The 25,110-nt window shown below is 35.9% G+C and overlaps 1 long non-coding RNA gene across 2 annotated transcripts in view; it reads right to left on the bottom strand.

The window, feature by feature from the left end:
- Positions 1 to 25,110, bottom strand: part of LOC109548535 (uncharacterized) — a 197,810-nt gene that overhangs the window by 37,696 nt on the left and 135,004 nt on the right. Inside the window, exons 3-4 of one of the 2 annotated variants that reach the window (XR_012332178.1) lie at positions 21,620 to 21,707; positions 17,332 to 17,364 (exon numbers count right to left, since the gene is read on the bottom strand). This is a non-coding gene — a long non-coding RNA (uncharacterized lncRNA). The remainder of the gene's footprint in view (positions 1 to 17,331; positions 17,365 to 21,619; positions 21,708 to 25,110) is intronic. The other variant, XR_004526772.2, reaches the window with a different exon arrangement.

Raw genomic sequence — 25,110 nt, 5'->3', positions numbered from 1 at the left:
CGAGAGAGAGAAAAAGACTATCCATAACAAGGATTTTGAAAGCTTAATGAAAGGTAGAAGAAAACATGATAGGACTGCAGTCTTTAAACTTTTTTGCACAGTGAACAATTGATCCAAAGTTTAAAATGTGAAGATTTAGATCGTCATTGGGAGACTAAAATGTTCATCCTTAAGGGTTTGTACTTACAGGCCCATGAAGAGAAAAAAAATTTCATCCATTAAGGTTGAAGAAATCCTAAATTTATGGTGTCATTTATTACCTGGGTCAGAAAATTAAATATGAGCGCAAATACTTCATTATGTCCTTTGAACTTTGAATGTCAGAGCACTTTCTCCAAAACAATAAAGGCAGAGGTGCCCTAGTAGGACACAGAATTGTCAGCCCAGCATTTTTGTTCTTGGTTCACTGGCTTTCCACATCTCTGTGCTCTAAAACACTGTGTTGATTTTGCTGAACTCAGTAGGTCATAGAGTCTTCTCATAAGGTTAAGGCCATAGAATTAATTCCTGTGTATATTAAGTTTTATGGTCACAGACAGCACCAAAATTTTCACTAGTCACAAGAAAGACTGGGCCAGCCAGCAAGACTAAAAACTTCATCTTCAAAACTGTTTACTGACGCCATCATAATGATTAAACATAAATAAGTACAATACATATTACCCATTTGTATTTAGTTTTATTTTATTAGGGGATGTGGCTCAGGGTGTGATTGTTTGGTCAATATATCCTCTTCAGAGATAAGGACAGAGTAATTTCTGTAAAGAGCAATAGACATAGGCTGGTCACTGGATATTCAATTTTAAAAATTTACTAATAATTTAAATAAATGTAACATGAATATATATGCAATCGACATCTCATATTGTCTGATGTCCACAGCAATATACATAAAGTGAAAGATTTATATTCACTTTATAGAGACTTTAGGACTCTGTATTATTATTTTGAGAATTTCAAAATACATAGACAAATTTTAAAGAGTTTAAATAAAGCCTATAATAAACAAGTATTTATTTAACATTTATTGTGTACTAGGCACTAAGACTTGGGGAAGATGCAAAGACAAAAAAGAAAGCTAATCTCATCTTTTACTGTCTATCTGGGGAGTTGCCCTTGTAACACAGAAATAAGGAGGTGAATAAGGAAGGATGAATAGGGAAGTGCAGAGTATAGAGTGAATTGGTAGATAGATTTAGGATTTAAAGTTAGAGTATTAGGATTTAAATTTATAACATTAGAATCAAAGTTTTGGTGCTTTTAAATTCTGCCCCAGAAGCCTAGTTCATGGTAAAGTCTCTAGTGGCAAAAAAAAAAAAAATCTACTTGCATTCTTGTAAGTATTTTTTTTAATAAATGTCTTCCTCTACCAGAATGCAAGCTCCAAGAGCACAGAGACTGTCTACATCTAACTTAGCATAATCACTAGCAGGCAGTAAACCTTCCATAAATAATTGTGGACTGGTTGAAGAGAGCAAGCCAAGTGCAAAAGCTACTTTTTTTGTTAAATTGCTTTTAATTTTTAAGCCTAGAATTTTTTAAAATTTCATTTTGATATATTATACTTGCAAAATGTTGCAAAAATACTACAGAGAATTCCCATATACCTTCCACCCATATCCCATAAATATTATATAACCACAGCACTATCATCAAAATCAAGAAATTAACATTAGAATCAACCTTAACATTAGGTAATACTATTATCTAATTTACAGACCTTATTCAAATTTAGCCAATTTACCCACTATGTCCTTTTTCTGGTTCAGGATTTAATCTACCATGACATGATGCATTTAGTTGTCATGTCACTTTACTCTCCTGTAATCTGAAGCAGTTACTCAGCCTTTCTTTGTCTTTCGTGAACTTGACACTTTTAAGAATGCTAGCCAGTTATTTCTTAGAATGTTGCTCAATTGGAATTCATCTGATGTTTCCTCATGATTAAATTCAGATTATTCATTGTTGGTAAGAATACCACAGTAGTGGTGTTGTGTCCTTCTCAATGCATCATATCAGGAGGCACATGGTATCAATTTGTCCCATCACAGGTGATATTAACTTTGATCACATGATGAAGGTGTAAAACAGCTGACAGAGAACAGTATTTTGTTACAGCAGCCCAGACAGACTAAAATAAAAGAGATCCATGGCACACACAAAATACATTAAGACACTTTGTAGAACAATCAGGTATGAAACAAAAAGAAGAAAAAACATTCTTTTTCTAATCAGTTGATAAATTTACAACAATATAGGGCTCTTCAGAGTTTCTGTTTTATCTTGTGTCACTTTTGGTAGGTTGTATTTTTCAAAGAATTTATCAATTTCATCTAAGTTGTAGAAATAGTGGCATAAAGTCGTTCATATATTCTCTTATTATCCTTTTAATGTCTATTAAGATCTATAGTGAAAGTCCCTCTTTATTCCTGATACACATATAATTTATGTCCCCTCTCTCTATTTCTTGATCCCTCTCGCTAGGAGCTTATCAATTGTGCTGATATTTCAAAACAACTAACTTAACTTTGTTAAATTTTTCAATTGTCTCCCTACTTTCCACTGATGTTATACCTTTCTTCTTTTCTCATTAAAACATTTAAAAGCTATAAATTTCTCTCTAAGCAGTGCTTTAGCTGCACTGTACAATTTTTATAATTTTGTGCTTTCATTATTAGTTTAAAATGTTTTCTAAATTGACTAGTGAATTCTTCTTTTACCCATAGCTATCTATCAGAAAAACTAGAAATAACAAGTGTTGGTGAGTATGTGGAGAAAAGGGAACACATGTGCACTTGTTGGTGGGAATGTAAATTCATGAAGCCACTATGGAAAACAGTATGGAGGTTCCTCAAAAAGATTAAAATTGAACTACCATATGATCCAGCAATTCTACTTCTGGGTTCTTATCCAAGAAAAAAGAAAATACTAATTTAAAAAGATATATGCACCCCCATCTTCACTGCAGCATTATTTGTAATCATCAAGACATGGAAGCAATCTAAATGCCCATCAATGGATGAATGAATTCAAAAATTGTGTCATATGTATACAATAGGATATTATTCAGCCATTAAAATAAAGGAAATCCTGCCATATAGATCTATCTATCTATCTATCTATCTAGATACAGAGAACAGATTGGTGGTTGCTAGAGGCAGGCCAGGGGGTTGGGGGTGTGGAAAATTAGTCAACTGGGTTTTTTTCATTTAATCAACATTATAAAAAAAAAGGATATTAAAAATTTTGTCATCAAATAAAAAATAATAAAGCAAGCAAGAAAAATACACTTCTTTCATGCTATGAAAATTTGCTAAAAGCTTGTCTTTCCAATAAAGGAAACTTGGAATTGATGTAACGGATAAAAGGAGCTTATGAAACATATATAGGCATTCTTGATAAAATAAAAATAAAAGCTTAAAAGATATTGCTTTTGGTAAGGTAAAAAAGTGTTTGTTATTTTTAAATTCTGCTTTAGAAGACAGATGTTTTGCTCTTCTTGACTAGTAGATGCAAATGCAGCTTAACTGTTTTCCAACAGGAAAAAAAATATATTCAGTATTTCTTTTATTTTTTTCCTCTGTAATTTTAATTTTTTTTTTACTGGAGTATAGGTGCTTTACAATACTGTGTTAGTTTCTACTGTACAGCAAAGTGAATCAGCAATACATATGCATATACCTCCTCTTTTTTGGATTTCCTTCCCATTTAGGTCACTACAGAGCATGGAGTAGAGTTCCCTGTGCTCTACAGTAGGTTCTCATTAGTTATCTATTTTATACATAGTATCAATAGTGTATATATGTCAAAGACAAAGAATAGCATAAAAAGGATAAGTCATTGTCTTGCCATTCCTTTTGTGGTTCCCAGTTCACACATGTGGGCACATAGTTCACAGTGTAAATTGATACATTGATCTTTCAAATGATTACTTAAGAACCATCCTTTTAAACTTGAACAATTCAAAAATTTTTCCTTCTCATTCAACAACAACAACAAAAGGTAATAAAAATCTTTCTGTGATGCCAGACTTTTCCTAGTGAAAATATATGGTTTGCCATAACCAAAGTAATTTCCTTTTGAAATCCAGGGTGTTTACGACTCCCACCAGTAGACACCGCTAAGTAATCCCTGTGAGTCATATGTGGCTGTGCAATCCTAGTCATGCTGTTAAGATAGCTGTCTCCTTGATGAGCATCAATGGCGTTGTGCAAATTTCTGAACAAATGTAAGGCTTACCCAGTGTCAAAGTGGGTAGTACCAATTTAAGAAAGGTGAGAATTTAGTAAGTCCTTTGAGACTGTCCAGAAAATACCTGAGAGATTTTTAAGAGTGTAACAAAGTAGAATGGAATTTCCCAGAGATGGTTGACTTAAGGAAAACCTCTTGGTCTCTTTTAGAAATTTGTCATTTGAGTAAAAATAAGATACATGATTACTTTATTCCTAAGTGCCGATTAGGACCTCAAATAGTGCCTGGTGTCCATAAGCAAAAGTAATGACAAACTAGCTATAAAAATAATCTCAACCTTTAGATAAACTGTTGATCTTGATGTTTCTCTCTGTTGTGTTAAAAAAAATAGAAGTAGTTATTTACTTCCAAATGTTGAGGGATTCTCTAAATATCTGATATTTTCACTACATATAGAAGTCTGGTCAGACAGGTTTCTTTCAGTGTCTTAAAGATATTGTTCCACTGTTTTCTGGACATTATTGTTTTTGATATTAAATCATTTGTATTCTTGTTCTCCTGTATGTAATGTGTCTTTTTTTCTCTGGTAATATTTTCTCTTTACCTTTATTTTTCATCAACATGTGCCTAGGTTGGTTTTCTGTGTTTTTCTGCAGTAAGATTCTTAAATCAAAAATTAAGATCTTTTGAGCTATTATTTGTCATATATTTTCCACTCTAATCATATGTTAAAGTTTTTGCTATTGCCCCACAGAAATTGAGGCTCCATTCATTTTCTTAAAAATCTTTATTTCTTCTGTTCTTCAGATTGAATAATTTCTGTTGATCTATCTTCAAGCTTACTGATGATTTCTTTGTCATCTTCAGTCTTCTGTTAAGCTTCCAGTATTTTTAAATTTCAGACATTTCCAGAATGGCCATCATCAAAAAATCTATAAACAATAAATGCTGGAGAGGGTGTGGAGAAAAGGGAACCCTCTTGCACTGTTGGTAAATTGATACAGCCAGTATGGAGAACAATATGGAGGTTCCTTAAAAAGCTAAAAATAGAATTACCATATGACTCAGCAATCCCACTACTGGGCATATACCCTGACAAAACTATAATTCAAAAAGAGTCATGTACCACAATGTTCACTGCAGCTCTATTTACAGTAGCCAGGACATGGAAGCAACCTACGTGTCCACCAACAGATGAATGGATAAAGTAGATGTGGCACATATATACAATGGAATATTACTCAGCCATAAAAAGAAACGAAGTTGAGTTATTTGTAGTGAGGTGGATGGACCTAGAGACTGTCATACAGAGTGAAGTAAGTCAGAAAGAGAAAAACAAATACCGTATGCTAACACATATATATGGAATCTAAAAAGAAAAAGAAAAAAAAAGGTTCTGAAGAACCTAGGGGCAGGACAGGGATAAAGACTCAGATGTAGAGAATGGACCTGAGGACATGGGAAGGGGGAAGGGTAAGCTGGGACGAAGTGACAGAATGGTATGGACATATATACACTATCAAATGTAAAACAGATAGCTAGTGAGAAGCAGCCGCATAGCACAGGGAGATCAGCTCAGTGCTTTTTGACCACCTAGAGGGGTAGGAGGGAGACCCAAGGGTGAGGAGATATGGGGACATATGTATATGTATAGCTGACTCACTCTGTTATAAAGCAGAAACTAACACACCATTGTAAAGCAATTATACTCCAATAAAGATGTTAAAAAAAAATTTTCAGACATTTCACATTTCAGTTCTATAATTTTCTAATGGTTCTTTTTCATAGTTTCTATTTCTTGGCTAAGATGTCCTACTTGTTAGCTTTTTTTTTTTTTTTTTTTTGCGGTACGCGGGCCTCTCACTGTTGTGGCCCCTCCCGCTGCGGAGCACAGGCTCTGGACGCGCAGGCCCAGTGGCCATGGCTCTCAGGCCCAGCCGCTCCGCGGCATGTGGGATCTTCCTGGACCGGGGCACGAACCCGTGTCCCCTGCATCGGCAGGCAGACTCTCAACCACTGCGCCACCAGGGAAGCCCCCTGTTATCTCTTTAAGGTCACATTTTCCTTTATGTCCTTAAACATAGTTATAATAGCTGCTTTAAAATCCTTGTCTGATAATTCTAGCATCTGCATCATCTAAGAGTCTTTATTGATGACCTGTCCTCTTGAGTAAGGATTGCAATTTTCTGTTTCTTCATTTGTCTGGTTATTTGGAATTGTATTGTGTGAATGATATTTTGTAAATATATATTTTATCTTGTGAGTGATATATTGTAAAGATTCTGGATTTTCTTATATTCTTCCAAAAGCATTGTGGGTTTTGTTGTTGTTGCTGTTGTTGTCTCAGAAGACAGTTTATTTGACTGAACTCGAAATCCAAACTCTGTATCCCTGTAGAGTGAAGCAACTGAAAGCCTATTCAATTATTTTAGCCTTAGTTACTCCATACATGTGCAATTCAGGGGTCAGCCAGAGATAGTGGCAGATTTTATACTCAGAATTTGGGGGTATCCTGTGTTGATTTTCTCTTTTCCTTTGTTTTCTCCCTGTATTAATTTCCTAGAGCTGCCATAACAAAGTATTACAAACCGGTGGCTTAAAACAAGAATTTATTCTCTTACAGTTCTGGAGGCTACAAGTCCAAAATCAAGGTATTGGCAAGGTTGGCTTCTTCTGGAGGCTCTAGGAAGGATCTGGTCTATGCCTCTCTCATAGGATCTAGTGGTTGCCAACAACAGTTGGCATTGCTTGGTTTGTTGCTGCATATTCCAATCTCTGCCTCCATCTTTACAAGGTCAGTTTTCCCTCTGTGTATGTGTGTGTCAAAATTTCCCTCTTCTTATAAAGACACTGTCATTGGATTAGGATCCATTGTAATTCAATATGATCTTACCGTAATTATATCTGCAAAGTGTCAATTTCCAAGTAAGGTCATACTCACAGATTCTGTGTGGAAATGAATTTTGAGGGAAACACTATTCAACCCAGTACATTCCCTTACTTCCCAATTGCTGTGGCGGTCTCAAACTCTATCCCCTAAGTCTTCAAGCCATTAAGACTACAGATTTCTATCCAAGTTTTAGGTGCTCCTTATGTCACTGAGTGGGCCTGCACTCAGTCAAAAAGCCACACACACAAAAAGAAACTCATAAGGGCTATTCCCTTCTTCCCCAAATCATGTCCCCTCCAGATTTTGCCTGCTTTTGATCTTATAAGAATTACGCCATCACATCTAGAGTAGACTCACCTGTTTTTCTAACAAGTTTAATAGAAAAAAATTAAGAATTAACATTTTGCTTCATGTTAAATAACATGTATGGATTATGCTATATTTTTAAACCATTACTTAACTCTAATATGTTAAATATTTCTACTTCATCACTTTGAAGTTGTTTTTCCCCATCAGAAAGCATGCACGGTATCTGATGAATAAAATATTAATAATAATAACATTTATTACTGAATGTTACAATTACTCTTCTAAATGCCTTATATGTATTATTTCAGTAAATCTTCACATCAACATACAGGTTAGGCAGTAGTTTTACAGAAGAGAATTCACTTTAGAAATGAGGAAACTGAGGCCCAGGAGATTAAGTGGCATGTACCTGTTACACAGGTAGTATATGGTGAATTGTAAGAGCCCATGCATATAGCCATTATGCAGTACTGCCTCCTAAAAACACAAATTGTTGTCTTTGACACTAGCTTGGATCATTATTAACCACAAAAAATTAGTTATTTATAAGGCTGCATTTGTCTAATTTTCCCTAATTTCTAGTGTGTTGTGTGAAGTAAATAGGAAGTAAATAGTAAATAAATATTGTAAATATATGATTTTATTAAATGGAATAGTTTAATTTCAGAATCAGAGTTTATTTCATATTTTTCATTTTTCTAGTTTATATGATTGATATATCAGAAATTCTTTAAGCACTAAAGCAAGTTCCAGAATTCTCAAACTTATACATTCTCTTTTTAAATTTATCTACAAGGCAAGAAGTATAGGAAAATTAGATTCAATGCGATTAGTGCATACTCTGCAAATACTTGCATTATATTTTGTTATACCCTTAACTTTTATCATTGAGAAAAAAATCCCTTTCTCTCTCTCTCCTCTCTCTCTCTCTCTCTCCCTCACTCCCTCCCTTTCTCTGTCTCAGCTATTTGCTCTTATCATAAACATGACAAGCTGTAAGACATGAACAAGTGTGTACTTAAGCAAAATAGTTATTTCCTTAACTTGACTCAGCAAGGCACCCTAGAGATTAATACTGTTACTGATTTCACAGGTCTCTTGTGCATGTGAATTTCCATGAGATTCTATTCAACTGGTGTAACTAAGAAGAAAGAACAATGTTCCTCTATACAAGGTGGGTTTTGCATTGTCCCACACATAGCCTGCTGATGGCCGTGGGATGGCAAAGTCATCTTCATTAGACGGAATTTAATAGTGAATCAAAGTTCTTGTGGAGAATAGACTGATCTAAACTTTAGCCTCCCTTGGGTCCTGCTGAAAGATTAGAGGGAAAGAGTAGGGCCTTAGTAAGTTGAATGTATCAGATTGTTTTTCACTAATAGTTCTCTTGTAAAACTCTGAAAACCACCCAGTTTAACCCTTAAAAAAGGAGAAAGAAAAAGGAGTAGGATATGGGGAGGGAAAAAACTCAGATAGTATACTATGGGCATTGATTGCATTGATTTTTGAGATGTGCTGTTATCCCTGTAGCAAGTTCCACAGGTTGGATTATGTACACATGACCAAAGTTTGTCCATCAGAAGTAAACCAGTTTTCATGCTACATTTAATAGTCCATGCCAGATGCAACAATGCTATAACTTTAATAAAAAGTTTATAAAATACAATTGCCTTTAAGTTTCATTCTATGTTTGGAGATTCTGAGACTCAATCTAAGGGTGTAGTTCTTCGATACAATCTTTTCAAACATATTCTGAATCCAGGAAGAGTTAATGGTGGAAGAAAAAGGAGGAGCAGCGGAGGTAAAATGTATCAACCAGCACCTGTACAGCAGGATCAGACATAGTTAACAAGAAAAAAGGAAGGAGAAACAAATGTGTTAGGTGATCTTTAGTCTAAAGAAATCTCTGTTGGGCAACTGGGCGTTTTGCTCCTTGCCTTTTATTTCCAACTTCCTTTCAAAGAATTCGTTAAGTGAAAAGAGAGATGATGGCAGCTCAGTATATCAAAGCTCAGTTATCAGTTGGCTTATTCTAGTATCTTTAGTCTTTTGTGGATGCCTTATGATGTGTTGTGTGGTAACACTGGAAAGTCAATCTTATACCAGTGATTGCCACATAAATGTTAAGGAGTCTGAAAAAAAATCACAAAATAGAAATTGTTGCTCTCTCAGGTATAAAGTGGCACTGATAAGAATTAATGTATCCAAAAAGATTTGGGTAGGTTTCTTTTTCCTTTTTGTTGGGGGGATGGGGGTTGTGCAGAGGGATTGACTTATTTTTTAGTAGGGTGAGAAGGAATGTCTAAGAGAAAGAAAAAGGCATAATGGAGACTGTTTCATCATCAACTTTTTTAGAATTGGTTGTAAGCACGCTGTCCCGATTAATGACAAAACTAAATAAAAAGCTTACTGCCATGACAAAGAAATCTGTTTTCTGTAATATTTTTATCTTTAAAAATTCACAGGAACTCTTAAAAATTAAACCTCACTTTAAAATCAAAGTACACCTTTTGGGGGACAAATGTACTTTTGCTGAATCTATAACAGGAAGACTTTTAAAACCCTTGAAAGATAGTGTACTGCTCAGCAGGAGACACCCTCATAGGGATAGTGAAGAAAATTGAATGAAGGAAGGTACAGTTGTCACAGCTGTGGGTAGGAGTAAAGGAACCAGTAAGAGATGGTGAGTCAGCCAGGGACCAGCAACAGCAGGAACCCATCACCACTGGAAAGCTACTGGGCAAGTGGAAGAAGCAGTGTTTCCAGACCAAGTGAGAGCTCAGCCACATGAGAGGGACACGGCCATAGAGCCAAAGCCAGAGAGAGGGAAGAAATACCCTGATCTCTTTCTCCTCCTGTCCACTTATCTCCTGCTGTGCCTCCAGAAGCCAAACCCCTCCAGAAGCCCAAATGAACTTAGTGCTGCTGTCTTCAAGGATCAGAACCTCCCCTTTCACCAGCCCAGGGCACAGACCAGAGCAGAGAGAGGAAGGAAATTGACAGTGCGGTTTGCAGATGCAAGACCAATGGAGATATTGAAAGAGAAATCACTTTTTATCAAAAGCCAAGAGAACCTGAATCACAGTCCTTAACGCATGAGGAGTCAATTTTCTGTGACTGAGACTATATTCCTGACTATAGCCTCAGTAATGATCTCTTAGCTGTGATGGATCACAGGTTGAATGCAATCCTTTTTCAGGAAAAATATGTTTAAAAGAACGTGTAAAAAAGAAAAGAAAAAAGATGCATGAGATTTTCTTTATGGACAACTTTGTCCATAAAAAGGACAGGTGTAATCTGTTTTATTCAGGTTAACCATACTAATTCTTATTTTTATTTTGGTATAACTATATGAGTTCGTGTCTTTATTTTGTTATAGCTGTATGAGGTAGCATGACATATTTTCTTCAAAATCACTTTCATCTACTCCTTAGAATGTTTTAACACTGGGTAGCATTGCATATTGATTTTAGTCTGCAAATCTTCTCTAAGAGGGAACAATACTGCAATGAAGCCACTGTTTAGATGAAATGATCCCTCGGGAGATAGAAAATACACCATGCATCTAACACTTTATAGCTGAAAGGGACTTTAAAGATCAAGTCTAAACCTTTTATTTTGCAAGTGAGGACAAAATATAGACATAGTTGTAGTTTTCCTATTGCAATACAGTGCTGGGTTTTAGGGCTTAAGATCAGAACCCAGGTTTCCTGGCTCCTTATCTGGTTTTCCCATCTTCCCATGGTATATAGTTCTCATTTATATTCTTATTATATAGTCAGACCAATTTTATTTCAAGGAAATAATAAATTCCTTCCTAAAATTACCTGTACAAAAGTGCACTGAGAAGATGTACCTGTCACCTTAATGTTTCTCAGCCAAGATGTGAAGATACCATGCAGAGTAGAAACAATGTCCCTGTGGATTGTCAGAAGCTCTTAGAACTGCCTGTATTCGTCTCTCTGTGAACCTTGCATCTATCATAAGCCCACTGGCCAACTGTGCATTCAAAGGCTCAAGCTCCCTTGGCCTCATGTTTTCTCCACCAAACCTAGTTCATTATTTTGCAAGACCTATAAATGAAAGAATTTTACCTTGTGTTTTAACTCCATGAAAAAAAATTGTCAGGGCTCACAAGGAGTTTCCTAGATATAAATCAATTCATTTGACTTTTGGTTCTGTCTTATCCTTTCACTTTGACACTCCTATTACTTAATCTGATCATTTGCTATTCTATTTCCTCTTTAATGTCTGCGATTTTTATCTATGTTGTCTTGCTTTGTTATACTTCCCTGCAGTAAGCAATGACATACAAATAGAGGACCCAACCTTTCAGGCAGGTGTGTGTTTGCTGTGTGCTTACAGATAGGTCACCAAAAGTCCATGCAAAATAGGGCACTTCACACTGCAGCAGAATTTCATCTGGAGTAACAGGTGTGTTGTAGAAGGGAACTGTAAAAGCCTCAGGTTGAACAATGGCTGTTGATGTTTGTCTATATTTTATTCTTTCAGTTCACCTAATGGGTCATGTTATTGACATCTGAACTCTCCAGAAATGGTCATGGAAATCTCTGTGCCTCGTGTTGTGTGTAGTATGGCGTTGATCTTCTTAGGACAAGAAGATCACCAAGTGTTCTGCCTCCATTCCTCTCAAAATAAAGATTTGCAAATTTCAGCAATAAAATAGTTATTCAAGGAACATAGGAATATAAATGATTAGGCCTCTGGCAATAAAAGCTTAAAAAAGTTTCAGTCTTCTACTATGAGATTATAAAAGTAAAATAAATTAATATGTATTAAAGCAGGTGGTATTTGGAATGCGTTTTTTTTTTTTAAAAATCTCAAAAAATCCTCAATCAGAATAGTATTACATTTTAAAAAATACCCATTGTAAAGATTTTAAGGAGTGAAATAGACTTACATCTTTCTAGAATATCTTAAGTTCTTGCTCTTTATAAAGTGGGTTGGCAAATCTGTGGTTCTCAAATATTTGTTTGTGGACTAGGGCCAGTCTGTGGCAAAGATTTAACCAGTCTATATTGAAAAGAGAAAATAATAGTAAGGGAAAAGGAGAGAGATTAAGATTTCTAAAATGCCGAGCTTTCTTTCCTGAGGGAAGACCCAACTTTCCTCTAGGATTTTTTTTTTTTTTTTTGCGGTACGCGGGCCTCTCACTGTTGTGGCCTCTCCCGTTGCCGGAGCACAGGCTCCGGACGCGTAGGCTCAGCGGCCATGGCTCACGGGCCCAGCCGCTCTGCGGACCGGGGAACGAACCCATGTCCCCTGCATCGGCAGGCGGACTCTCAACCACTGCACCACCAGGGAAGCCCTCCTCTAGGATTTTGCCAGTCTTTTCTTGGGGAGTTAAATGATTATGGTGATAAATGGAGGCTGATTTTTTAATGTCCTTACTTAACAGAAAGTAATTGACAAACCCATGTCAGTATTCTCTCTCACTCCTTTTTTTTAAATTTAAAATTGTTTACTGATCTGTGAAATGTACACACCTAGGAAGGTTCTTATAAGCCCTAAGATGCCAAAGCTGACTCTACTGAAGAGCCAATCAAATGTAGCTGAACTGTTCTATTTCTGATTTATCACAACTGTTGCTATCAATTCCAAATGCAGACAACCTGAAGATATCAATCCCTACCAATGGAAGGTGAACTGGAAATTTTAATCTTGTTAAAAATTACTCATACCTAGTTGGATTTTCCTCATTGTCCTCACTAGCTTTGTTAACTGTCTCCTTACTCTTCAACATGACCTCTCAGTTGTCTTTTCTATCAAATATTGACACTGGAATTTTCCAAATGATTCCAAATCATTACACACTGCTTATATTTATTTTATTCAACAGACCAATCCTTAAAAATGGAACAATTCTCTCCAAACCTCTAGCACTGAAGAACTGAAAGCACTAGCAGAAGTTAACAACTCAGGCAAGCAGGTGGTATGAGATAAGAAAGTGGCTTTCCTAATTATTAGGGGAAAAAAAAAGTACTGAGGCTCCTACATAAGGAATTATTTCCAAGTTCGCTACTCTGCTGGGAAAAATACCCCTGAGCCTTCTTTTTGCAATTCACTGAAATTTATTTATGTGAAATTACTGACGGCCAAAGAGAAGAGCAAATAAATAGCTCTGAGCACTGTTTGCCTCACTCCACCCATCAGTGAAAGACCCTGAGTGTCCATCTTCTGGGGCCTGAAGAGACGAGGGAAAGCTTTGGATTGGCTTAATTCTTTGGGCTGAAAGTTCTTACAAATAAAGTTTGTGCCCCTCTCCGAGTCCTTGGACAGCCTGCACAGGGCCAGGACTTGAGGCAAATGAGGAGGCACTCACTCTAGGGCCCTGCAGGCTCTGGGTTGTCACTGTGCGACCTGCCCCTCTAAGCCTTGCCCTCCAGGGTTGCCTCATCCTGGTCCTGAGCCCACACGTTAATGCATTTGAGATTTGATAGCAAACCCCCAAACAACAGCATGGGTGGGCGTCAGGGGTGGGATTTATCTTGCTACACCTAAAGAATGAATTTAGGAGCGATGCCTGGTGGAGAATGGAAGGACCTTCCCTGCTTGTCAGCAATGAAGAATATAAAAAGCCACAAAGTTTTTATACCTTTCATGCATGTTTCACGATATCTTTTTTAATAACTTCTTTTCTTTATAGCTTAAAGATTGTCAGTATGTAAACAAATGCCCTTTCAAAAATGATTCAAAGGGCGCAATTTTTGGAAAGGATGTTTTCCTCAACCCTTCCCTCTCTGCCATTGAGAACTGTTAAGCCATAATCAGCAAACCCCTTTAGCCTTAACCTCTGTGCAGTTTCTGTGGTTCTTTACTTGAACTGAAGCATTTCCTCCAGGAGTCTATTCCTGTGTTAATCTGTCTTCCGAAAAGCAGCTCTAAAATGGGATTAAAGGCACAAAGATTTTCTCAAGGGTAATGCCCGGTTGAGAGAAAATGGAGAAGTAGCCAGCACAGGCTGGGAGAGCTGAGACTGTGGTGCAGGTATGACAGGGCACGAAGGAGAGAGAGAGGGAAGCAGACTAGACAGTCCTGCAGTCTAAGGACGGGTCTGCAAGGCCATCGAGGGCCCATGAGCAGTCCTATGTCTCCCTAGAGCTGCCTTTTGCCTTAGCATCACCCCTGCCGTACTTGGTCAGTGCTTGGGGCAGCCTGTGGGCAGCATGGTCCTGGTGCCAGAACCGGCTGCTGGGGCCCTTGGTTAGTTAATCTCCCTGTAGTTGGAGGTCTGCAAGGCACATTCTCATGGCCACCACAAGGCTAGCTGTGGCTTCTTAATCTTTCACACCCCTCATGCCTCAGAATTAGGACTGGTATCCCTTACTCCTCTGATAAAACTTTTGGACCATTCCTCCTCTACTTTCTTTTTAAGAACAAAATAAAACCATGAACTTATCAAAGCAAGCAAACAAACCAGAACAGCAGCTTTCAGACCCACGCCTCTTAGCGGGCCCATCCGCTGAGCACTCCTCGTTCACTGAACTTTGATATTGGACAGTGGTCTTCCCCACTCTAATTCTTTCCAACACAGCAGGTAAATTCAATACCTAGGCCTCTCAGTTTCTCATCTTCTTCATCATCATGACCTTCTCCTTTACCCATTCTTCCACACACCCTCAAAGGCCTGCTCAAATAGCACATTCTTAGGGAAGCCTTCTCAGAAACCCAACTTGATCGCATCCTCCTGTCCTGTACTTCACAGCATCTCTGCTGCTCATTCAGAGCTCAGTGAGTTTTGAACATATATGTTTAACCATGTTATTTGACTATTATCTTCTCTTTACCTTTAGTTCCATGAGGGTCAATTAAGTCTGTTCTGCTCTTTTCTTTATTCTTAGCATCTACAAGGTACCTGGCACATTGTAGATAGTTAATAGATATTTTTTGTATAACTAAATGACTAATAGATTAAATAAATGAATGAATGAGTAGATGCGAATTGAGTTATGTGAATGAATGTTGTTGCCAAGGGTTATGTCCGGCTAAATTTGAAATATATATAGCTATTAATGTAATTTAAAATTTCTGAAGAATTAAAAAAACTTTCTTCATTATTTTATAGCCTATTACATATTTTTTCAAAAAATTATGCTTCACTTTATCATCTAAATGACTTTGGATTTGTTTTTTATCTTAAACTACAAACGTCTTGACCACAATGTTCTTTACAAGTCATCTAAGGCTTCCTAGAAGTTCATAGCCCAGGGTCTTACACATAATAGAATTTACTATATACGGCATTAATTTGCAATGCATTAATTCAGCTTCTCTAAGATCTGGTGTTTTGTTTTGCCTAATGGAATTAACCATTTGTCTGATTTCTCTTCATTTGTTTTCACTGAGAGACATAGTTAACTTGACTTATACTTGGGGATTTATTTTCATCATAAGATCTTTATAAAGAATGCATCCATTTCTGATCTTTTATTTTTTTTGGCTTGGTTTTTATTTTTCTGAGTTATTATGCTTTGATTTTTTGTGTGTGTTTATTTTTTCAGGATTTAATTACAATTAAGTTTAAGGACCTAAGTGTAGATTTTCTACGACTGCCTCAGGAAGTTTTTTTTGTTTGTTTGTTTGTTTGTGTTTTTTTTGCGGTACACGGGCCTCTCACTGTTGTGGCCTCTCCCGTTGCGGAGCACAGGCTCCGGACGCGCAGGCTCAGCGGCCATGGCTCACGGGCCCAGCCGCTCCGCGGCATGTGGGATATTCCCGGACCGGGGCACGAACCCGTGTCCTCTGCATCGGCAGGCGGACTCTCAACCACTGCGCCACCAGGGAAGCCCTCAGGAAGTTTTTTTAAACATGGGTGGAGTGCAGCACTATTTAAAGGAAAGTATAATATTTTGATCAGTTTTCCATATTTAATTTACATTTTTTTGAAGTTTGCTTTTTTAACAGTTTTATATATTAAATCAAAATATGTAATTACAAATATGACTGGCATCTTAGAAATTTTGCCTTGGAAATGAAAGTGTTCTGATCTTTATTATTCTTGGGTTTCCCGTCAGGTTTAATGCTAAAATTATTGTTTTATCCTACTATCTTATTTTCATCTATTTTCTCCTCTAATTTAGTCCAGCATTTGTCAATGTTTTTGTTCTCAGGACCTCTTTATATTCTTAAAAAGTATTGATGATTCCAAAGAGCTTTTGTTTGTGTGGGTTATATCTATCCATATTTATAATATTAGAAATTAAAACAGAAATATTTAAAATATTTATTTTTTCAATCATTTAAAGTAACAATAAACTCCGATATGCTAACATAAATAGTTTAATAAAATGAGTTATATTTTCCAAAACAGAAAAAAATACTGAGAAGAGTAGCATTGTTTTTCGTATTTGCAAATCTCTTAATAGAAAAGACCTGTTTCAAGAATCTAGCCTGGGGCTTCCCTGGTGGCGCAGAGGTTGAGAGTCCACCTGCCGATGCAGGGGACACGGGTTCGTGCCCCGGTCCGGGAGGATCCCACATGCCGCGGAGCGGCTGGGCCCGTGAGCCATGGCCGCTGAGCCTGCGCGTCCGGAGCCTGCGCTCCGCAACGGGAGAGGCCACAATGGTGAGAGGCCCACGTACCGCAAAAAAAAAAAAAGAAAAAAAAAAAGAAACTAGCCTGGTGGTTACCAGCCAGGGGCGAGAGGGTGGGAGCGACTGGAGATATTGACCAAGGAGTACAAGCTTCCAGTTATAAGATGAATAAGTTCTGAGGATCTAATGTACAGCACAGTGATCAGAGTTAACAATACTGAATTATATACTTGAAAGTTGCTAGGAGAGTAGATCTTAAACATTCTCACCACAAAAAAGAAATGGTAATTATGTGACGTGATGCAGGTGTTAGCTAACGTTATGGTGATAATCATTTTGCAATATATAAGTGTATCAAATCAACATGCTGTACACCTTAAACTTACCCAATGTTAAATGTCCACTGCATCTTAATAAAGCTGGAAAAAAATTTTAAAAAATTTTTTAAGTGAGTAATGTATAGATTAAAAGAAAACAGCTCTTTCTAGTCATGCTGAAAGGTCAAGCAAAATCAGGAGTAAGCAGTGATCATTGAACTTAGCAATGTGATCCTGGGTCACACTGCTGATTCCTCAGCGCTTCTCTCACCTGAGAAATTAAATATTTAGTTAGGCATCTCAAAAATATGGGAGTGTTTCTATTCTAACATAATCCATATGCCATAATAATCTTAAAGGTGGTCTGCCCTTACTTCTATCTTATTTCACATAAAAACACTAAGTCAGAAAATAAAAAAGTCATAAACCATATAATTACCAAACATCCAGATGGTCCTACACTTCTTAAAATGTTCTTCCTATTCTTATGCAACTCTCCTAGTGAGTTTATTCCTATAATCTTGTTTCCTTTTCTCCTACATATAACTAATAGTGCATTCCCTGTTTTTCATTAAGGCATGAAGATGAATGGACTTTTGATTTATGACTTTCAGGTTATTCGAACTTCTGAAAGATTTTTTTATAGATAATCATAAAATTATGATTAAATAGAATTTGAGATTATATTAAACACATTTGTTGAAGTGCAGAATATCTCTATAAATAAAGTACTGAACTGATACATCTTTTAAAGTAAGCAAAAATAAGAAAAGTTTTAAAACAACTTGCATTATCATAGATACACTTTCAAGGAAACTTTTTCAATAATTTACTAATAAAGCATTTAAGTTACCAACAAATTGAAATAATCTAAAGTTAATCAAGGTTTGACATATAAAATATCTTTTCATGTAATTACTTTCCATAACTATATTATTTCTTGATTATTTTATTTATAAAATTATTTATAGCCCCTATATATTTACATAGAAAGATGTCCACAATATACTGTTGAGCAAAAAAAAAGCAGGTTTTAGAATAGTGTGATTAGTATTATTCCATTCAGGATTTTTAGAAATCTACATATATTACATGTATGTTTGCAAATATATGGGAGGAAACTGGGAGAATATATGTCAAATTATTGACATTATTTATAGTCCTAGTAAGGGGTTAAAAGAAAGGATTGTGTTTTATACACTTTTATATTGTTTGGGATTTGCCACTAATAAATACTATTTTCTATGTCTTTAAAATATATTAGATTGTCAAAAACAAAGTTTCTCCTTTCATTTTGACAAAGTATTTGTTTTAGTATATACATGTCTGTAACTTGGATTATACATACTTTTCATATATTAAAATATATATCAATAAATATTCTTGTTTTGGTAAGAAGAGGGTTTTTTTTAACAAATTAGAATCAGAATTTTAGGACTTCCGTTCTCTGGAGTTTTAAATAATCACAGCTGCACAGGTGCAAAAGCTACAAGACAGTGAATCAAGAATGATTGCTAGAGACAGCCTGCATATTTCTCTTAATGTAAAATCCTATTATGAAATAATACTTTGTGGTTCTCTGAAAATTGAAGAAACCAGTTGCAATCATTTAAGTTTTATGAGGTTTTTTAGTTAATTGCATTTTCCAGCTTTCTTATTAGTTGCATTGAGGTAAATCAAGATTTTGTTCTCCTGCTTTTAGTTCTATGTGCTTGTTTTCTAACATGTTGTCATAGAGATCAAGAAGAAAGAGACTTTATGTCTAGTGCCAATTTGTTCCAAAAATGAGACCAATTGTCACAAAAATACATAAAGTACCTCAAATTACCAATGACTTTCACCAAAAATCCAAATACAGTTATTACATATTATCAGTAATAATACAACTCTCATCTTTACTACCCTATACAAGAGACTGTTTTCTCAACTTTTTTAGTTTACCTTGAAAAAATTGTTGTGTAAAAAGCAAGGTGAAATGGCCGGCAGATCGTGTTCACCAGGACAAAGCAACATCTCACAGAAAACCTTTAACCTGCAAAACATCAACCTGCATCCTTTCACTTGTGAGAAGAGAGTCCAAGTGTCTGATGCAAGAAATCTAACAGGCAACAAGAACCCAGCACAATTAGAAACACAGCAGAGAAAGAGCATGCAATCAGCTGTAACTAACCATCTTTTCAAAGAAAAATTTCTTTGAATTCCAATCAAGACAGCTCTGTCTTGTAGACTGGGGGTGATTTTGAGGGGTGGGCTCACGGGAATATTACTAATCCTATAACTCACAATAGCAAACCTCAATAGACTAGCCTTCCACACTACATGGCTCTGACTCAGCCATGGCAAATTCACTTATCGTGTTTCAGGCTAATTAAAATAAGTTTGTGGTAGCAATTTGACTGAAATTCTAGCTAACCTAAAGCAAAAGTAAATCGTAATATGCTATTTTCCTTATCTACTGAGTCGGAACCAATGCCAATTCTAGATTTGTCAAGACCAGATTTCACCGAAAAGAAGCAAGGCACTTTTCCTTTTCTCTTCATATGTAAATCAGGAAATATCCATGATATACAGAACACTCTGTCAACCACTGCATTTAGGTGAAGGGTGGGAATATTTATTCTTTTCCATTGTACCTTTAACACATTTTTATCATGAGTATTTTTGTCAGTTAAACATAGCCTCGGTTGTTTTTTCAAAACATTACTTCTCTTGCAAATAGTCTCGTATAAAAAATATATACTCTTCTTATAAGTGATCCAAAGAAAACCTGTGATATCTTTGCCTTTCTCCGAGGGGGAAAAATGCCAATTTATTTTTCCTTTTATGGGGAAGATATACTCCTTCTTTTCTGGAGATATTCATTCACACCATTTTCTAGTTGGTAAAACTCTGATTTTAAATATTTGACCATGTCAAAGTGAGAAATAAATTTACTAAAATGGTACCTTGCTGCCTATTTCCTTATCAAAGTGTGTCAGCAAGAGTCCCATCAAGAAAAGAGCTAGGAAAGCAGAAACTGCTCTAGATACTTCTATCAGGAACCAGGTAATTCTTAGAAAAATGGCTCAGAGGCTACTGCAAAATCTCATATCTCAGAAGTCCACATGCCTTCCTGCTGCTGCCAGAGGAAGGAAAACATGGCACCAACTTCTCTTCACCCTGCAGGTCTGATACAAATGCATCTCCTAGCAGACTCTAACTCAGAACACGGCTGGGAATGTAGTTCTTAAGTGTCCTGCTATCTCCATACAAAGGAGAACACAGCAGAGGGGAAATGATGCTAAATTGCTAACAGATAATATGTAGGTAGGAGGTAGGATTGAGGCGAACTCTGTCCCAGTGGTAATGTCCAAAGACGTTTAAGCTGTGATTTAACAACTCATTGTATAACTACTGAGATGAATAATAGTTATAATCCACTCTCAGTTATCCATTTAGGGAATTTTCCTCTTTGATCCTCCCATTTTTATTTCCTTGACCACTTGGATAGGGAATTTAAATCCCCTAAATACTTCCTAAATACTAATTTCAATGATCTAACAGATAAAAACCATAAATTAACTTACCATATACCTGTATCTACATTACTATATATCTATGGAGAGAATATACTAGGTGCAAGGCACGTACTGGAAGTCGCTCTGTCGGATGCAAAGATAGCCCCTGCCTTTCAAGTGTTCACAATTATTGGGAAGCGAAATGAAAATACAATCAATATAACTCAAGGCAGATTGTGTGCAACTAACAAGAGGCAAAAGAAGAAGTAGAGCAGGAGAGATTCCTATGAAGTAATAATGAGGAACTGGAGAAAGCCATGGGGAGGCAATGCTTTTTGAGGTGTAAGGATTCTGACAGATGGAATTGGAGTGAGGGGCATGCCAGAACAAGAAGCCAGAGTGAGCAAAGTGAAGAGGCTGAAGAACTTGCTAGCATTAAAGTAGCAACAGATACTACAACAGATGCCCACAAGGGCCAGCAGTGATGGAAATGAAGCAGCCTATGTGGAGACTGTGGCCAGAAAGTGAATGCACAAGCCACCTAAGGAATGTCCCTGGTGAAAACGTTGGCCCCGTGTTATCAGAGCTTCCATTGTTCAACCGAAGTGAAAACTCATATTCTAAAGTAAAACTCCAATTTTAAATTGTTAACACCTAATTAAAACAAAAACTAAAACAACTAAAGCCTGTTCAAATCAAATAAAACGCATCTATAGCCCATATATGGCCCCAGGGCCATCGATTTGCAACTTCTGGGTCAGATGCCCTCTACAACCCCATCCAAGGAATTCTGGTTTCAATTATGAACTTCATTGAATAATATATGTTCATCTTTTAAAATTATGCATATTAAGCCTTACCTCAGAAATTTTCTTCCTATAAATTGTGTGTCTTTGAGTTTCTTCATAAATCATTGTAGAGCTCTTTAGACTTTCATTTGCAAGGGGCCTAGAGTGATGTGGAGAAGTGACAAGAAAGGGAAAACAGAAAGAAGATAATTAGAAATGCAGATTCTACAGACATTTACCAGTGTAACTAATATTTATCAGTCTCTGAGAATTGAAGACTGATGATTTTATTTATTTTCACTAACCAGGGAGAGAATAATGAAAATTGTTTGTAGTAGAGGAAATGTTGACTTTCTGGAATAATAATAATTAATTACATTAGCAGAGGTATACCCTGCTAATATACCCAATGAATATAGATATTTAAAATCCAGTCTACTGTAATGTTTCCTTCCATGTGTGGACATTCTTTATTTTCAAACATTGCTTATTAACTAATTATTTCCCCCAAACTGTGTGATCATACCATCATACATAACAAAAAAAAGGATAGTAATAACAGGGCATAGGTCAAGAAGTAAAAAAAAATGCCTAAAAAGTAGCCTTAGTGCTGTCTTGCTTTACAAGCAGTTTCAAACTGAGTTGAATGCTGTACCAGTGAAAAATCGATCTACGTTTTGTAAGAAATTTAACAAAAGACGCAAATAATATCGTAAGCCATTACATAAAGTTTCTACTTTCAATCAAACAGGCCAATGTTAATATTGAATTAACTATGTTAATACTTCTGATCACATAAGTCTTCTGTGTGTGATCTGCCACCAGGGGAAATCACATTTATCTGAATTTCAAGGAGGAGAGAACTCCTCAGGAGAATCTCTTTTAATAGTGTCGTTATGTACTCAGAAAACATTTCAGACTAGAAACTTGGATAGATATTTGAATTGGGCTTTTCCCAATAGTGGTGCTTTTTCAATAAGATAGCAGAGTAGCTAATGGAACATAATGAAAAAGATCAACAATAAAATCAACAATTTCAGAAAAAGAAAAAAACCACCTGACAATGTTCTCTTTGCTTACAGTTACCGCTTCACAGAACAAGCAGTGTAGAGTGTAGGTAAGCATACATACTTTCAGTCTCAGAACAAAGAATAAAAATCTAAAAAGGTAAAAATGAAAATGTGTGCTATTCCGCTGCAATGTGGCTGAGAGTTATAAAGGCCCTATGAACAATATTGAGTTTGTGGCGGCACAATCACATCACGAAAGATTTACTTTCACTCTGCAAACTCAATATAGGGCAATAACAGTCTATTACAAGCAGAGCAATACAACATCAAAGGAATGTTTAAAAGAACCAGACAGAACCTTTAAATCAACACAATTGGGTTATCTTCTCCCAAAGGAAGCACCATGGGAGAGCTCATAGCACGGTTTTTCAAGAGGTATTACTAATTTACCATAAGTTATATTTAATACACTTTTAAAATGTGTTTTGTAATCTTTCTCTACTTTTTAGAACACAGAGCAATAAATTAAAAGAGAAACAGTCCCCAAAGAGCAAGAGACTGGGAGAAAAAATGACAATAATTTTATTCTTTGGGGGTTTAACATTTCAAATAATTTTTCCAAGCTGAAAAGGCTGTATTGGATCTTTTCCTTCTCAATTTCAATAAGATTCTTTAAATATGAATCTAGAGGAATAATAGTAAATAAAATAATAGTAAGTTTCTACTATTTATATTTATAAAATTGATTCCAAATTCCATTAAAAATAGCAATATTCATCATAACATATTTGAAAACTAGTAAGACATCCTCTTTAACATCTCCAGTAAAGAAGTAAGCAATTTTATTCTGCCTTCTTATGACTGAAATGAACATTTGACAGGTTGAGTTTCTTATCCAGGTCATGTCAAAAATGGTAACAGAATTTATTGTGGAGTAGTACTATTCATTGCTGGCAGTTCTCAGGCATTTTCTCAGCATTTTACTATTTCCACATGCATTTCTATTTTTAATGTATATAATAGTGTGTTTCATTTAATAAAGTATTGATATAAGGTATTATTTTTCTATGTATAAAGAGATGTTACTTTTCTATATGTAGAGCACGGGTTTTGTTGTTATAAACTTTAAATCCACGCATTTGTGTTTCCCATGAGGATAAAGGGAATAACCGAGTATCATCAAAACTTCGCCTCATCTATTAATGTCTGATATTTGCACACATAAAGTCATAAATTTCTATATGATGCTAATAGAACTGCTTCTCCAATTCTTTCAAAAGATTTTTGCCTTTTGTTTAGCATTTTTGTTTTGGCTTAAGTTATCCTGATTCATACCAGAGATATATATGCAAAAGGCTTTAAATTCTGGATAATTTGTATCTGTAATGGCTTTTCAGTACATGAATATTTTAGTACTGAAAACACACCCACAGCAGGTGCACGAAACTGCCTGTAACACATGGCATATGGGAAAGTACTAGGGTTTGTCCCTTTTGATATAGCACGGTTTTATTGGCATCATACTGTAAGATTTTGTAATAAATCAGATACTGTATGGATTTATACTTATACGTCTGGTGTTGGAAAATATTTAATTCATGTTTATAATGTTTTTAATTTTATAACCAGCTTCCTAAATTTCTTTTCAATTGACCTTTGTGTCAAAACCATTTCATTTGAAATTGCCCATTACCAGATAATCTTTTCAGCTATCTGAGTTGTTTTGCCCTTTTTCTTTTTTGAAGCATGTTCTTTTTTAGAAGTCCATCCAACTTCTTCATACTAATATTGTGAATTTAAAGGCAAAACTCTGAACCATATTTGTTATACTTGTGCCCGGGCAGTAGAAATTAATTTCATCGGTTATTACATACCCTTGGTGAGGTTTTTGGAGTTCCATTATTTGAAACAATTGTTGTTGAGTGTGATAGAATTTTCATATTTCATATTGATGTGATTAGGATATGTGTTCCCAACATGTGTTGGCAGGTTTAGCTTGTTAGCTTGTTTATAATCATCAGACCTGGTCCACTGAAATAATAACTAGGAATTCACATTTTTCCCCCATCCATTCAACCAATTCTCTCACTAAGATCCAATGTCCAACAAGAAGCTTCATGTCATACGCAGTTCCAATGTTATAAAAACAACCACATTGATATTTGTTCACTGCCTGATGTCAGCACAGTGGTTAAAAGAATATATACCCTGGAGTCAAACCTGACTTTGAAATTCTGCTCAACTACTTAATAGTCACATGATTGTGTCTCAATTTCTCTTCTATAAACAGAGATAACAGTAATATTTATAGGTTGCTATAAGGATAAAATCAGATTTTGCTTATAAAATGCCTAGCTCTATGGCATATAGTATGTCCTCATGAGATGTTAGCTATTCTTATTGAAAAAATATGTTCAGAAATGCTCTGACACCTTCCAATTAGCGTCATGAGTATTACAAAGTTTACCCAACTATGGAACCTACTGGCTGTGATAAAACAAAATAAGAATGTTGACTCTTGTGCAGAGATTATAGGACCAACACCTGCTGCCT

Source organism: Tursiops truncatus, chromosome 5 (genome assembly GCF_011762595.2).
Source record: "Tursiops truncatus isolate mTurTru1 chromosome 5, mTurTru1.mat.Y, whole genome shotgun sequence".
NCBI classification, from domain to species: Eukaryota; Metazoa; Chordata; class Mammalia; order Artiodactyla; family Delphinidae; genus Tursiops; species Tursiops truncatus.
Note: the sequence above shows the minus strand (reverse complement) of the source record. Positions and strands in the feature narration are given on the sequence as shown.